We start from the raw sequence: 14,900 nt of genomic DNA, 5'->3' as shown, positions 1-14,900 counted from the left end.
TTGTGGCAACTTTTAAAAGCTGAAGCTAGGCTACAAAATTTGATAACCACAAAAACTATTTAATGCAGCTAAATGCCGGGGCCCAAATATTTTCCCATTATGTAACGTACAAAACAAATTCAATACCCACAACATTACAACAGCACTTTTCCCTACTTCCTGTGAGGCTTACAGTTCTCTGCCTTTTATTTTGAAGATTTTTATAAGTACTCCATTTGTTGCCCTTGTCTGCAGAGAAGGAAAATAACCACTAAGTGAGTAAATTTACTGGCAAGTTGACAAAAAGCAGATACTCTTCAGTAACTGTCAGTGGACTTATACGTTGTGAGATGGGTTATAATGAGCAACATTGAGTTCACGATGGAAACTTGAAAAGATTTAGTGTTGAAGAGATTGAGTTATATAGATACAGATGTTAAAATGTTAGCAGTTCCTCTGCCTTTTCCACCTTATACAGTTTATGCTGCTGAATGCTGAAGGCAGCACAGTTAATTCTGAGATTGCTAGAGACTTCAAGAACAATTACCAGCAACTAGTTTAAATTCTGTAGTCCCTTCCGACTTGCAGTCAGGTTTCCGGCAAGTAAACTGCTGCCCTGCTGACCTTAAGCCTGGGGATATCCTTAACACAGAATGCTATTTGTACTAAGATATGAAATCTTAGTTTTATAATGTAGCTTGTGTTATCTTGGAACTAAATGGAGACCATCATAGATACTTCACTTAAGGTCCCAGATTTGTTGAACCTAGACGTTAAGTATCAAAATAGCTTTTCCTTATTTTCTAAAATGTGCAGATAATAATAACAATAATAATGAAGATAATGATGTTTATATGTATATAACGATGTGGTATAAATACATGTATAAGTATGTTATATGTGCTAACTGAACTAGGAAGATGTATAGGAAGATGTATAGTACATTTTGTTCTAAATGCTAATTGGAGTTTTTAAATATTTATATGTAATTCCTTCTGTATTTTCTTTTAATCCCTGCAGAAGCAACATACTACAGTCAGAAAAAATCTAGAAGTCTTGACTTAATAGATCACTTCTCCCAGAAGGGGACCTGTAAGAAGGAATTTTATGCGTAACTTTTCTAGGTATCTGATCGAAAGAAAATCATTGAGAAAACTCTGCTAGTGCCAAGGCTCATTTTTAAGGTAACTGACATTGCTGAACCCTCACCAAGGAGATGATTAGGCAGGTCATTTGTCATGCTGTTTGATTTTCTATTGTTGGTTGATTTTTGATTGTGAGCTTTATAGTTCACAAGGAAGATCTTCAGTATGAACCAAGTGTAAGTAAGTGGAACATTTTGGTGCTACTATGATTAGCTACCAACAAAGAGTGTTTTTACAGACTTTCTGTTTCTATATTTATGAACTATTATTAGTTTGTCATAATACACACAAAATATAAATAGTGCACTATAGTGTCTAGGAGCCTAATAACAGACTATGTATTCCTAGGTGAATGATGAAATACATAATTATTTTTAATGATTGGACATAATGCAAAGATCATGAGAGAAACTATTACCATGTTGAAGTCAGCAAGAGGATTACCAGTGTTTTCAAGGGGACTAGCCTCCCATGCTTTTTGCGAGTGTAATTTTTTCTTACTTGAGAAAATTCCATGGACCAAATTCCTCCCTTTGTATAATGCCAGTTTCTACCAGCTGGTAATTAGTCTGTAGTGGATTAGTCTATTAGTCTTTGGTGTATTTCAAAGACTATTATTTTGAATTATATCAGATTAAAATTAGACCTTTGGTGAAATTTATGAAGCTCAGTTTTCAGTAGCTGTCTCCTGTGTGGATTTTCTATTATCTAAAATCTGGCTGAGGTTATGAGGCAGTCTTTCCCTTTACTGGGAAAAGCTAATCAGGATCTCTCTTCTAGTTAGGCTTCTTTGTTTCTTAGCACTGTAGGAGCTGCCCACTGTCTGCTGGGTTCAAACACTATCAAGCAAAGAGTGAGAGACGCATGGCCTGCACAACAGTAAATACTTAGCATTTTTTATTTTTATGTGAAAATGGATTTTTATTTGCTTGGTGCGGGGGGGGGGGGGGGGGGAAGCCAAACCAAAATTAAAAAAAAAAAGTAATTTTTAAGCATATCTTCACCTTTTGCTTATGTAAATATAAAATATAAATATTATCTGTGTCATTGTGCAAGGTAAACTCTTCAGCATCAACCTGTGTTGAAAAATGCTTCCTAGTAAATTAAATTAGATGCATTAGCATTCTGCAGGAACTTTTAAAAGTCAGCTCAGAGGTTAAAATAAAGTTTCAAATCTTTTGCACAGTCTTGTTATGAAATTCGTAACTTGGATAACACATCTTGGGAAAGCAATTGGAAGTTATTTCAGATCCTGAAAGAAGTGAGATGGGGACTGTGGAGAAGGAAAGTGTAACTTCTGCTTTTGACTCCTGTGTCCTACATGTTTTAGTGCAAACTCATGTAGTTGACTTATGGGTACCACATCATCCGAGGAAGTGAAATACCTATGTAATAGCTAGATAGTAGATGAAATTTCATGTTACTGGCTCAAAAGTGACTAAGAGCAGGATTACTCTTAATTAAAAAAAAAAAAAAAGAAATTAAAAAAAAAAAAGAAATGAATAGGTCCTGGCCAACACAGAACTTGTACAGAACTGTAAAACTTTTTATATGCCTTTTATTATTTACTTCCCTTTTTGTTATATTAAAGAGTGCTAATAGACCAACACACTTCTAAAATTCATCTGCAAGTATCTATAACTCTCAGATAATTAAAACTGATCACACCTTATCCAGGTATTTGTGGGCCATATTCTCACTTGCCAAGTGCTGTGTTTCATCACATACATTCCTGAAAAGGAGTACACAATATGATTGATCTTGTTTGATAATAGTTTATATTCCTTTGTAAACACTCTCTATGTATGTAAATGACAATACAAAGTCAGAAGGTCTTCGATGAATGAACCAGAGGGGACAGGCTGACTGTCTTTGAGGACTAGAAAAAGTTTCTATGTCTAGTCAAGACAGAAATTTAGAGGGATCAGTGACCTAATTAAAGGACATGAATTCTTCTAGTGTTGACGCCTAAAGTTCAGATGTTCTTTTTATACAGGAAACTCGCCTGCCTGGCTGCTACACAAATATTAAAACAACTCTGTGTGAGACAAGATTTTTCAGCATTTGGTCTGCAGCACCATGAGACAGTAGCTAAATCTTTGCTATGCAAGACCTCCTTGTCAATCTTAAGCCTAAACATAGTAGCCAGTGTAATACAATGTTTATTAGGGGAAACAAATCATTAATGTCTTGTGATAAGCTCCTAACAGAGACCATATTCCTCCTGCAAGTTACCGTAAAATGACTACAGTGTTTTCTTCTTAACTATATTCCTTTCAGGAAGAGACTGCATGTCTGCTGAAGTCATTTGTAGCCTTGTGCTCCATATAAATGAATATCAAGGTTGAATAAGATAACTAATGAGCTGGACAACTTCATACTTGAACACCAGAAGAGAGGTAGCTCCAATTTTCCTTCCTTTAATCCTTGGTGGGTTGCTTTTTTTCTCATAACTTTTTTCTCCTGACAAACTTCTTACTCTGTGTTTCTGGAAAAAAAAAAACCAACAAACAACTTTATCTAGGGATTATCCAAATCACATCTACTTCATTACCATATTCACCTTGGGACGAAAGCCCTTAATGCGGGACAGGGGTAAAATATGAAAACAGCAGTCTCCAACTGTTCTAAATCTTTACATTTTTATAACTAAATATTTTAGTGTCAAGAATGCAACTAATAAATTGAAAGCTTTCAAAATCACAACCAGGAGGTACACTGTACCCTACAGCACATGTTTTAAAAAGGAAATGACTGAATAAATTAAAACATGGGAAGACAATCTGAGTTACATAATAGCTATATGTATTAAATCACTCAGGAGAAGCTGCAGCTGAACTAACACTCTGTAAAAATGAACTCTCTGTGGTGGACTCTTCACTCACTGAACTTATTTAAAATGTAACAGAGAGGAGTGAATGGCTGTACAAAATGGAAAATTGCTGCCATGGAAGAGAGATGTTCAGATTTATTCCTTCCAGAGAAGATGATGATTCAGTTACATACAAGGGAGAAGCTATTAACTATATCTTTCGGTTTAAATCTGATGCTTATTTGAAATGATGTTTAACCCCAAACCAATTCTGGTTCTCTTATCTAAATGCTCATCTATAAAAGGAAGAAGACATAATCTATTCATAGAGAAGACATCATGGATGTAATTAGAATTTGTTTACTGTCTGCATAAACACCAAGTCTAAATGCTTTCCCCATAAATGCTCATATAAGCACCCCACTGACCATTTTTTTCTCAAGATGTTTAATCATGTTTTCACTTCATGTACATGACATAACTATAGCCTGGCTAAAATTAAAGTCTTAATAGCCTAATATACAGTCCCTTACAGGGGGCCCCTTACAGACCAACCAGCCTTATGAATTCAGATCTTACTGTTTTATCTAAATTAGGAGCCAATGAGCTGGAACACATAATTTAATTTTATGATGCACTGAAAGTATTTCAGTAAGTAGTCATACCAGGCTGCTATAAAACACAATCTCAGCAGGGTATCTTACAGGTTGTCTCTATAATAGATTTTAAAGAACAGAAATTATCTTTTCAGTAAATATAGGAACATTTCTGATCTGTCAGAAGGGTGTCTTTATTGGTTTTTAAAGAATTAAGTTTAAAGAATACTTTGCTATGTATCAGACCAAAATCCTGCAGTTAGTACGTGGAGAATGAGCTCTTTTCCTTTCTTCCATTCCTTTTTCAAAAAAGGTTACTTGCCAGAGCTGCCTTCTAGTGATCTTCCTTTTGTAGCTGCTATGAAAACATCAGGTTTTACTTTGTCAGAGAAAGAAGCATATACTTATAGCCAACCCCCTATACTCATATGCTAAAAGCATTAGTATTTCATTTTTGCACCTAGAACTTACCAGTTCATGGGATTGTCCACTCATACATCCTGGAAAAAGAGTGAATTCCCTCTTGAAGAAGCACACAACTGGTAACTTTATAATGTATAAAACCTTTGCTACAAAAATTATTTTAGCTATATTTATTTATTTAGGAGAAATGCACAGAAAGCCGTAATATTATTTGAAAGGATGCCACTGTATTTCCTGGCATATTTTCTAATCAGTGCTTTAAATAAAATCAGAGTGATTGTGCTGAAATTTCAGGGAAGAATTTTACTATGTGACAATGCTTTAGTCTTTTCTCAGCTGCATGCCACAGCAGCTTGGGCAATTTCAGTGACAGAAGACAGCACAAATTCAGTGTGCTTCCTGTTGTCTCCGAAGAAAAAACTGATTTGAATCCCTTCTACTCAGGCTGGTGAGGACTTGGAAGTTGGTCAACTGTTAATACATAAGTTCATTTCGTTTAAATGACCTGCAAGTTTTAAACCATTGATGGACATACCTCTTCACTGTAGGAGCCCCATTCTAAAATCCCTGTGGATAAGAAGCTGCATGGGGTCCATTGCATGCTTAGGAAAATCAAGGCTAGAAGAGCTAGATTTCCAAATAAAAAGTGACAGAAGAGTCCCTCTTCTCCATAGGGCTGACCTGCCTTGCTTCTGAGTCCCAAAGCATCTAAGGGATACCATCTTTAGCAGTCTGAACCTTCCTGCCTATATGGATTCCCTGGCAGCCTGACTAAAACGTTGCTGCTGGCTTTTCCATTTAGCATCACTGTAAGGAAATCCCTTTGAACATCCACTTCTGCCTAGCACCACATTTTGGCCAGCCTTATCTGATTGCTTTAAGAATCTGAATCAGTTTAAGTATTAACCTCAGGAGTAAATGGTCTCATTATAATCAGTGCAGCTACCAACAAGTTAAACTTACGGTTCATGATTTAGGACCCTCCATTAGTAGATGAATAGAGTGGATTCTAGTGGTTCCATATGTCCACTCATTTTTCATTTATTAAAGGTACTGCACCAGCCACAACTTAGACCAAGCTGTTTTACAGCACATTATTATAATCTATTTGAGAAAGGAGTATACAGCATGTAGTGAGGTTAGACACAAGCCTTGTTGATTTGAAAAGATACAGTCTGTATAGCATTAAAGTGAAAACATGTTCATTTCATTTGAAACTCCTGTATAGTCCATTCAGGGATCACAGCTTATTTCTTCTGCAAAGTTTCTGGGAGTTTACTCTATTAAAACCAGTGCTTGAAGATGGGAGCTACTATTTCTAGAGTTCTAGAAGGATGTTTTTCAGAGACACTTCTCAGGAATGGGACTGCTTTGTTTTGTAGAAATCCAAGGAGGATAAAGTCCATAACGATACATTAGTCTAAGTGGTAATACTAAAAATGACATAAGACAACTCCTACTCTTGTTATGAATAGTTGCTTTACCATTTATCTATAAAGAACATCTCTTTTACATATATGTATTTGAGGCCCCTTTCAGACTAATTTCCATTGGTCTATGAATACGAATAAAATCAGCATTTTTAAACTTTTAAAGGACCTTTTCTTTCCTGCTGGCATCTTTATTCATTGCATATCACCATAATATTTTACATATATTGATTGTAAATTGAACAATGGAGTAGAAGCATAAAGGAGAGAGAACTTACTTCAACAGATTGTTTCTTCTGTCACCATCTCTGAAGCAGGACCAAACACCTTAATTACCACTGTACCAGTGAATGCTTATTTAACATAATGATGGAGTTTGCTCCATTCCAGTTTTACAGAGGTAATTCACTGGCCTGTTTGTGAGAGACTTCTAGGAGCTGGTAGTGATTTATCATACCTCTTCTCAATTTTCTCCTTTCTAGATCCACCAACAAAAGATCCACTAAGCTCAGTTCTTATGTTTCCTTAATTTGAATGTCTCTGCTGCTCCTTGAGGTTCAACATTTTTACTGTGGTGTTACCTAAAAAGCTGAGGCTATACTGGAGTAGAGACGTGTGGGAGGATTACTTTGCGTGACTTGCATTTGACATTGCAGTTGATCTGTTACAATAGGATGAACAGTTTTGGGTTGCGGTTTTTTTTTTCACATAGTTTGCTTAGACTCATTTTGTGGTCTGCTCCAAAGCCATTTCTCCAGAACTGCTATTTATTCAACAGGTTTTTTCTCCTGTCTGTTCAGCTGCCTGTTTAGATGCTGCAGTTGTTTTACATATTAAGTATCATTTTAGTTCATTATAATTAAAAGAAACTAAAAATACAGGCTTATATTTTCTTGTCTATCTGACAGGGAAGAGAATTCTAGAAACTTTCAGTGAGCATTTTGAATTCCAACTTTTGATTTTATTTCACTGATTTTTATATTTTATTCTCACTGATCTTGAAGTTAATCTTCAGTACATATTAAATTAGAGCTATACCACAGCTAGAGTGAAATCAACTCAGTCTGTATTTCAGATGGTTAAAACTCATGGGTTTTTTAATTGTCAGGGTCTTTAAGCTATAATATTATCAGTCCTTTTTTTTCTTGAATTTTTAGTGCAAGTCTTGGAAGGACATTTATCTTTACTGGTAACTTCTGAAAAGTAACTTTTCATTTTTTTGTCAAGTGCTCAGACATAAACCATTGGCTTTGATCATGTCCTGTAGCGCTGCTTTCCTAGACCCTTGCAGAAGTGCATTTGCATGTAACTAATGTGGCTTAAGTTGAGGGAACTGCTTGCAGCGAATATACTTACACATGTTTACATCTTGTGAGTACTGAGTCTTTACTTTGAGGTCTTCAGGGAAGCAACTTAGTCTGCTTTCCTTCCTGGAGAGCGTATCATGAATTGTAATAACAACAAATAATATGAGAATAGGTATATTTTCTTATTCCAGCATACTCCTATACACAAAGAAAACTAGGTTCTTCCAATTTTTCAAATGCCTGCAGATTTCTTTAGCAAATACTTTTGTTGCCTGATGACCTTTCCTTCATTAGTATGAATTTCCCTTCAAGGCAGGCATTTTTCAATCAACAGTAATTTGCATATAATTTATCAAGAGAAAAGAAAAGCAAAATAATTTTATTTAAAGATTTCCCTTTGTTTTAAGTGTCATTAGCAGTTCTGACTAATCAGATTTTTACAATCTCATCAGGCGCTTTTAGAAAATCTCTATGAACTCATCTAGAGGATGCATTTATTCCTAAGTGTCCTGTATTGCATTACAGCACAGCAACGAGTCACTGACTGCTACAGATGTTTATGTGAAATGCAATTAACACTCTGCCAATTTAGTTTTTATAGGGACACAATCAATTTTTATTCATTTTAAAGCTAGAATGCTTTCTTTTATTGTGTGCTGCCTCTCTGCTGATTATATAACTAAACACATTATTCTTCTGTTTGTAGCAAATGGGAGTGTTTAAGCAGACAATACCATGGAATATTGCATGGATCACATATAAGACAGGCATTAAATATTTGGATTATGTAGAACTTGGAAGAACTGAAAGCCAAATTAAAAATATAGCTAAGTTTGGTTTATTTAAAAAATATCACATAAAAATGTGTTTGATGGTATTTACAGATGTTTGTTTAATCACAGGCTTGGTCCTGTGATGTGCTTAGTGTCCACAGCTACTGTGGCTTTCATTATTAGAGGAACGGAAAACTTGGCTTGTTTGGGATCTACTTTAATAATGTCGTTCTCTTGGGTATTTGACTTAGTTAAATTAATCACAGCAAATAATCCTAAATTTTCATATTCTAATCTTTGCTGCATAAAGAGACCCTAAGTGGTATGTTCAAAAACCATAGGGATGCAAGTGTAAGGGCTATTATTGTAAGGGCTGACAAAGACTTGAGAAGAACGGAGATTTCTGGATGGTCCCTGTTGAGTAATGTTTTTTTGATATTAGGGATGATATTAATTTCAGTAAAAAGTAAGAAGGCAAAAATAAGACTGGAGGTGACATGAACGTGAACTATTAGGAAAAAACTTGCTTAGAAGGAACCACCTTCTTCATTTAGCAAAATTATTGGTAACATTGGCTTGTTCTTATACAGAAACCTTTTTTTTTTTTCTCTAGGAAGTGGTGCCACCTTAAATAATTACCTATTATTCTGACTTGAATGACATGCAGAATCTTTAAATAGGGCTTCTGATCATTATCCTTTCTTCCTTTAGAAGCATGCCTATATAATTTCTTATCCCTTCCTTATGCATTTGTTTGTTCGATTTTCTGTCTTTTTTGATTGTTGGGCTATGTTTATCTGCTTTAATCAAAGCTTATCGGAGTTACTCCCTGCTTGTTCTTAGCGTATATAATAACTGTATCATCAGGCTGGTGAGGCAAACACTTGTACATGACTGCATACAGGCCATCTGCTGGCATCTTCTGTTTGGGAAGGCTGTGGTTGACCCCCATCCTGTTCTCCTGGAGTATTTTTTCTCCTGGAGTATATTTCATACTCCAGCAGCAAGTCTCAGCACTGTCTGTCTGCCTGCCAATACTGATGTGGTGGGTACTTCTGGTCACTTTCCTTTCTCATGGGTGGTTCTAGTGATTGTTCCTGTGGTGTTCCCACTTCTTTCCATCCTCCAAACCCTTCCCTGGTCCTGCATTGCTCCTTACATCCCTCCATCCCTTACATCCTGTCTCACCAGTCCTAGCTTTCTTCTTCCTCCCTTTGCTCCCCTCTCTGCCTATTCTACATGCTTTTCTCAGCCCCAGAGCTTCTTTTCTCTCTCATCTGCTCCTTCCCTGCATTTGAATCAACCTCTTTTTTTTTTGTGGATACAATACAGCAAATGAAGAGAAGGAAAATATCATTGAAAAACACGAAGATAAAAAATACATTCACTCAGAACTCCCCAAAGCATGCTAAGTGTGGACAGATTGGTCCATAGGATTCACCTGCTAAAATGTCTCATGGTCTCTTGCCATGAGCTGCAGTTTTCCAAAGTCAGTTATTTTTCACCACATTAATTTGCTGCTCTGAAAGAAATTTCATGTTCCTGATATACATTTCATCTTTAAAAAGAATGTATTTTAAATGTAGGTGGAATTAGTTTCTCCTTTATCATTCTCAGAAACTTCTGAACAATTTTGATCAACATTTTGTATCAATCAGCTTGATATCAGGGCAGTCTTGTATGTTCACTTGCCTGTCAAGTGTCATGAGTTCTTATAGTTTTGTTATCCCCACTGATGTTATTTTACTTAGGATGCAATTACAGTACACTGCTGATTTTTCTTGACCTCAGACATTGAGACAGAAGCTTAACTTAAAGTCCATAAGTAGCTTCCTTAAACTGTGACTATGAATAACTCACACACTTTTGTGTAATGAAATAATTAATAATTCCCCCAAATCTAGTTATGAACTACTAAAGTTAATTTTAAGTTCAGATTTCTATGAGATGCATCTAGTAACTTTATAGAGCACCACAACACAAATCTAAAGAAAATATCTACAGATTATAACAAACCCTTCCGTTTTAAATTGATCATGTAAGGGTTATCATGTATTCAGAGAAAATGTACAAAGTTCTTTTCTTTTTCAGATGTTTTTTACCTGATCTGGCTTTCTGTGGCAAGTAACAAAGTATTAGCTCCTTTGGTGCTAATACTAATAACTCACAACCTAGTGCAGAGGCCTCCCTGCAGACAGTATGAGGGCTTCTTGTTTCACTTCTTAAAATTTATTAGTATTCAAGTTCAGTGAAGCCTAGATGAATAATTGCAGAAAATAAACACCCCTAGGAAGTAGGAATAAGGTGAGCTATAGAAGCTGCTCTTACACTGAATTCAGATGAGATCCACATTTCGTTCTCTTTCATGTTTCTCTTGAGATTTTTCAAAGGAAATGGTACAATGACAATGACCATTTTTAGTAACACGCCATAATTGCCACAGTGTTAGGACACAAAACATTGTGAAGCCGGGGAAAAAAGGCTGGAAATGACCAGCAAGGACACTTTAATGAACACTTGAAAATGAAAACCAGATGTTCTTTGTTAGCTTCAGCAGTAAGCCCTGTTCTGATTGAGGAAACTGTACCTTCATCAAGGACAGAGAACAAGGACAGAGAGCTCTTTCCAGCCTATTTCTTGTATGTTTAATAGATAATACTGCAGAGGTATGTTTCTTTACCTTTGTAAACCTTTATAGTATTTTTGACATCACTGATACAAATAACAACCCATGCTGACATAACTTTATGATTTGAACAGTACAGTTCTTTAAGAAGTTCTATAACACAATTTGCTTAGCAAATGGAAAATATTTCTACAAACTACTAAAAACTACAAAGAAGAACTATTTCCTTACCATTTCACTGCACCAGAAGGAATACTGCAAATAAAGTGGTGCTGTAAATAGATTTTCAGCGCAGTTTTAATTTCATAGACTGTAAATACCATTTTTTAGCTATCATTCTCCAAGTTCTAGTGGGACTGTCTAGGTCCGGCAAATCAACTGCTGATAGGAAACTAAAAATTCCTGGGAGAATTAGTCACAGAATTCATGTGCGTGTGTGTATCTATATCGACACATACCTAGGCATTCCAGAGATGCATAGCATTGCATATAAACTCTAGACCCTAAAAACATGTTGGCTTGTAGAACACCTACAGGGGCTAATTCAGGTATTAAGTGCTCCAGTTTCCCCTGTAGACCTGACAGTTCTACTGCAAGTACAATTTCATGGACACTGCTGGCATGTAACAATGGTACTTTGTCTATTCAGACTTTAAGGAAAGGGTTTAATCAGAGATGTTCAGAACTAATTCTGGAAACCTATAACATTTTATAGGTTTAGCACTGATTTCTCCAGGTCATCAGGTTGTTCTGCAGCACATGGTTTATAGCCAGCTGAATCCTTCGTATTTAGGTATCTTTAGGTATCGGTTGGCAGGTAGCGAGTACATTGTTTCTTCATCTTGCTTCATCTTTCTTGCCTCTTTTTTGCTTTTCCTCTTGCGTACAGGGGCAACCAGTATTGGTATGAATTGGTCCTCTGGCTTAGCTGCAGTGATTATCACTGTGGTTTGAGTAGGAACTGCACTTGTCGCTGGGGGTGGTGTAGCCACTGTGCTTGGAGCTGGGGTAGCTGCACTGTCTGTTGCAGTCAAAGTTTGAGTAGCTGCTGTACTTGTCACTGGAGTAGCTGCATTGTCTGTTGCATCCAAAGTTTGAGTAGCTACTGCACTTGTCACCAGTGGTGGTGTAGCTGCTGAGTTGGAGCTGGAGTAGCTGTGCTGTTTGTTGCTTTGCCCTCAGATCCAGGGACATTTTTTTCCTTTTGAAGGTGCTGGATAGGGTTGAACAAAGCCCTGTAAGCATAGGCCAAGCCCCAGCACGTTTCCATGATTTGTCCGTCTCTGGTATGGCCAGATTTTGCACTTGTTCGGTGGTGAAATTCCAAAGCACTGGAGGGGCCCACTGACCTAGATACTTGCCCATACTATCCCACACACCCTGCCACTCATGGCTGTCCAGCCTCGGGGAAAATATCTTGGTCCTCCTGTATCGTCATCTAACCCTAGACAAGACCCAAACCTGACTCTGCTTAACTCTCTGGACCAGGCAAAATGGTCATGGGCAAAACACACTCTGTGTGTGTGCCAACATGATGATCCCCATCACAATCAGCAAACAGGTCTCAAGGGTATTTCAAGGCCATTCAAAACTCTCAAATGGTGCTGTAAACAGTCTGAGGGGGGGTGGCGCTGGGAGGGTAAGAGAATGTCTCCTTCACAGGTTGACCACCCGAGAAGGAGAAAAAAGATGCGTAATTGCTAAGCACTTCTATTATATACCTCCCAAAGTATAAAGGTGGTGACCACACTGGGAACATAAGATAGATCAGTTTCATAATCAATGATTCTATTGTATTACAAGTCATTACCATAAAGTACAATGAGACGAGAACCTTAGCCCAAGCCCCCCACCTGATAAACACTAACACAGCAAATACCGGCTGTAAGTAAGGTACAACATACTGAAACTGTGAGATCAAGAACAACTTTGAGAGTCAATAAATCAGCATTGTGACGAGTGACTATTAATCTGAAACAATGAATGCTTATCACAAATACGATTAGACGCACTCTGGTCAGATCTGTCATTATCTCAACCCTCCGTGCCCCACGCTGGGCTCCAAAAAGTATTGTCGTGGTTTAAGCCCAGGCCGTAAGTCAGCCACGCAGCCCTCTCGCTCACTCCCCCTCTTTCTCCACCCCATCCTGCCCCCCCACCCCCACCCCCACCCCACTCCCAGCCATTTCCCAGAGGGATGGGGAGGAGAATCGAAAGAATGCAGCTCCCACAGGTTGAGATAAGAACAGCCCAGTAACTAAGATATAACACAAATCAGTACTGCTACCACCAGTAGTAGTAATAATAAGGGAAACAACAAGGGAAGAGAATACAATACCATCCATCGACACCCAGCCTGACCAAGCAGTGAACCAGCCCTTCTGGGTAACTCTCAGTTACATCCTGGGCATGATGTGCTGTGGTATGGAATACCTCTTTGGCTAGTTCGGGTCAGGTGTCCTGTCTCTGCTTCCTCCCGGCTTCCCCCCCTCCCTGGCAGAGCATGAGGCTCACAAAGTCCTTGGTCAGCCTAAACATTTGAGCAGTAATGAAAAACATTGGTGTTATCAGCGCTGTTCCCAGGCCGAAAGTCAAAACTGCAGCACTGCACCAGCTTCTAAGAAGGAGAAAAAATGACTGCTACTGCTGAACCCAGGACAACTGTGAATTCTGTCTCTGCCCTGGAAAGAATACAGGTAATTTGCTGTCTGTCCCCCTTCCTGCTGGGAAAAACGGAACTGGAGGCAGACAGGTCATGGTGTAGCTAGCTGCTCTGTGCTTCATCACTTGTTAGACTGTTAATGGAACTACAGGTGGACTCCTGGGTTTTTTTTGCTGGAGGTAAGGAATGCACAGGAATAACCACCTTCTTGTAGCTGTCCCTCTCCACAATGTCTGAACATAGTTTTAGGATTATGTATATAGTATTATTTAATGAATTACTAATGTAACATGAATCATTACAATTGGCCAAGTCAGAGCCAACTGAATGGAAATGTAATGTATCGTGCCAAGATCTACTTGGAGACAATTTAATTTATGGCTTATTGACTAAAATTTGTGACCATTTTTTACCGAGCTTTTAATATATGCTGCATAAGGGTATATCAAGGCACTTGTTCTATAATAAGTGATGGAGGAGATCTGAAAGAATAGCATACACTGGCTAAATGCTAAGCAATGCACTAGAGCTTCAAGTTCTTTATGCATTAATCCTTCTGTAATTAATATTTAAATATTTAGCCATTTATCTCTTTAGATAGTAAATAAATTAGGATTATAGGAAAATTCATTCTGGAAGCAACCCAAGAGGTCCCTCGTCTAACCTCCTGCTCAAAACAGGATCACCTAAAAGGTCAGACCAGGCTGCCCAGAGCATTGCCTCATCCAGTCTTAAAAACCTTCCAAGTTTTTCACTTCAGGGTGAAAAAGGTTTTCCTATTATGCACTGTGAAACTCTTGTGTTTCAACTTATGCCCATTGTCCCTCATTCGCCCATCATGCACCACTGTAAAGAGCCTGGCTCTTCTCTTATTGATGACCTCCTTGCAGGTACTGGAAGGCTGCTATTAGGTTCCCCTTAAACCTAGTAAACTTGGTAGGGTTTGCCTGATTTAATCCACTGGCTGAGCCACATATTACTTTGAGGAAAAAAGGCTGGTTTTAACCTTTACATAACTCCCAACAGCTCACTGTTGGCACATGTTTATGTCCTTCAGACTTTTTGCCCTTGCATTTGTTTATTAGTACTGTGCCTATCTGCTCTGGACGATTACTGGTCTGACATCAGTGAGCAGCTGTGAGTGTTA

Source organism: Lathamus discolor, chromosome 2 (assembly GCF_037157495.1).
Source record: "Lathamus discolor isolate bLatDis1 chromosome 2, bLatDis1.hap1, whole genome shotgun sequence".
NCBI classification, from domain to species: domain Eukaryota; kingdom Metazoa; phylum Chordata; class Aves; order Psittaciformes; family Psittacidae; genus Lathamus; species Lathamus discolor.
Note: the sequence above shows the minus strand (reverse complement) of the source record.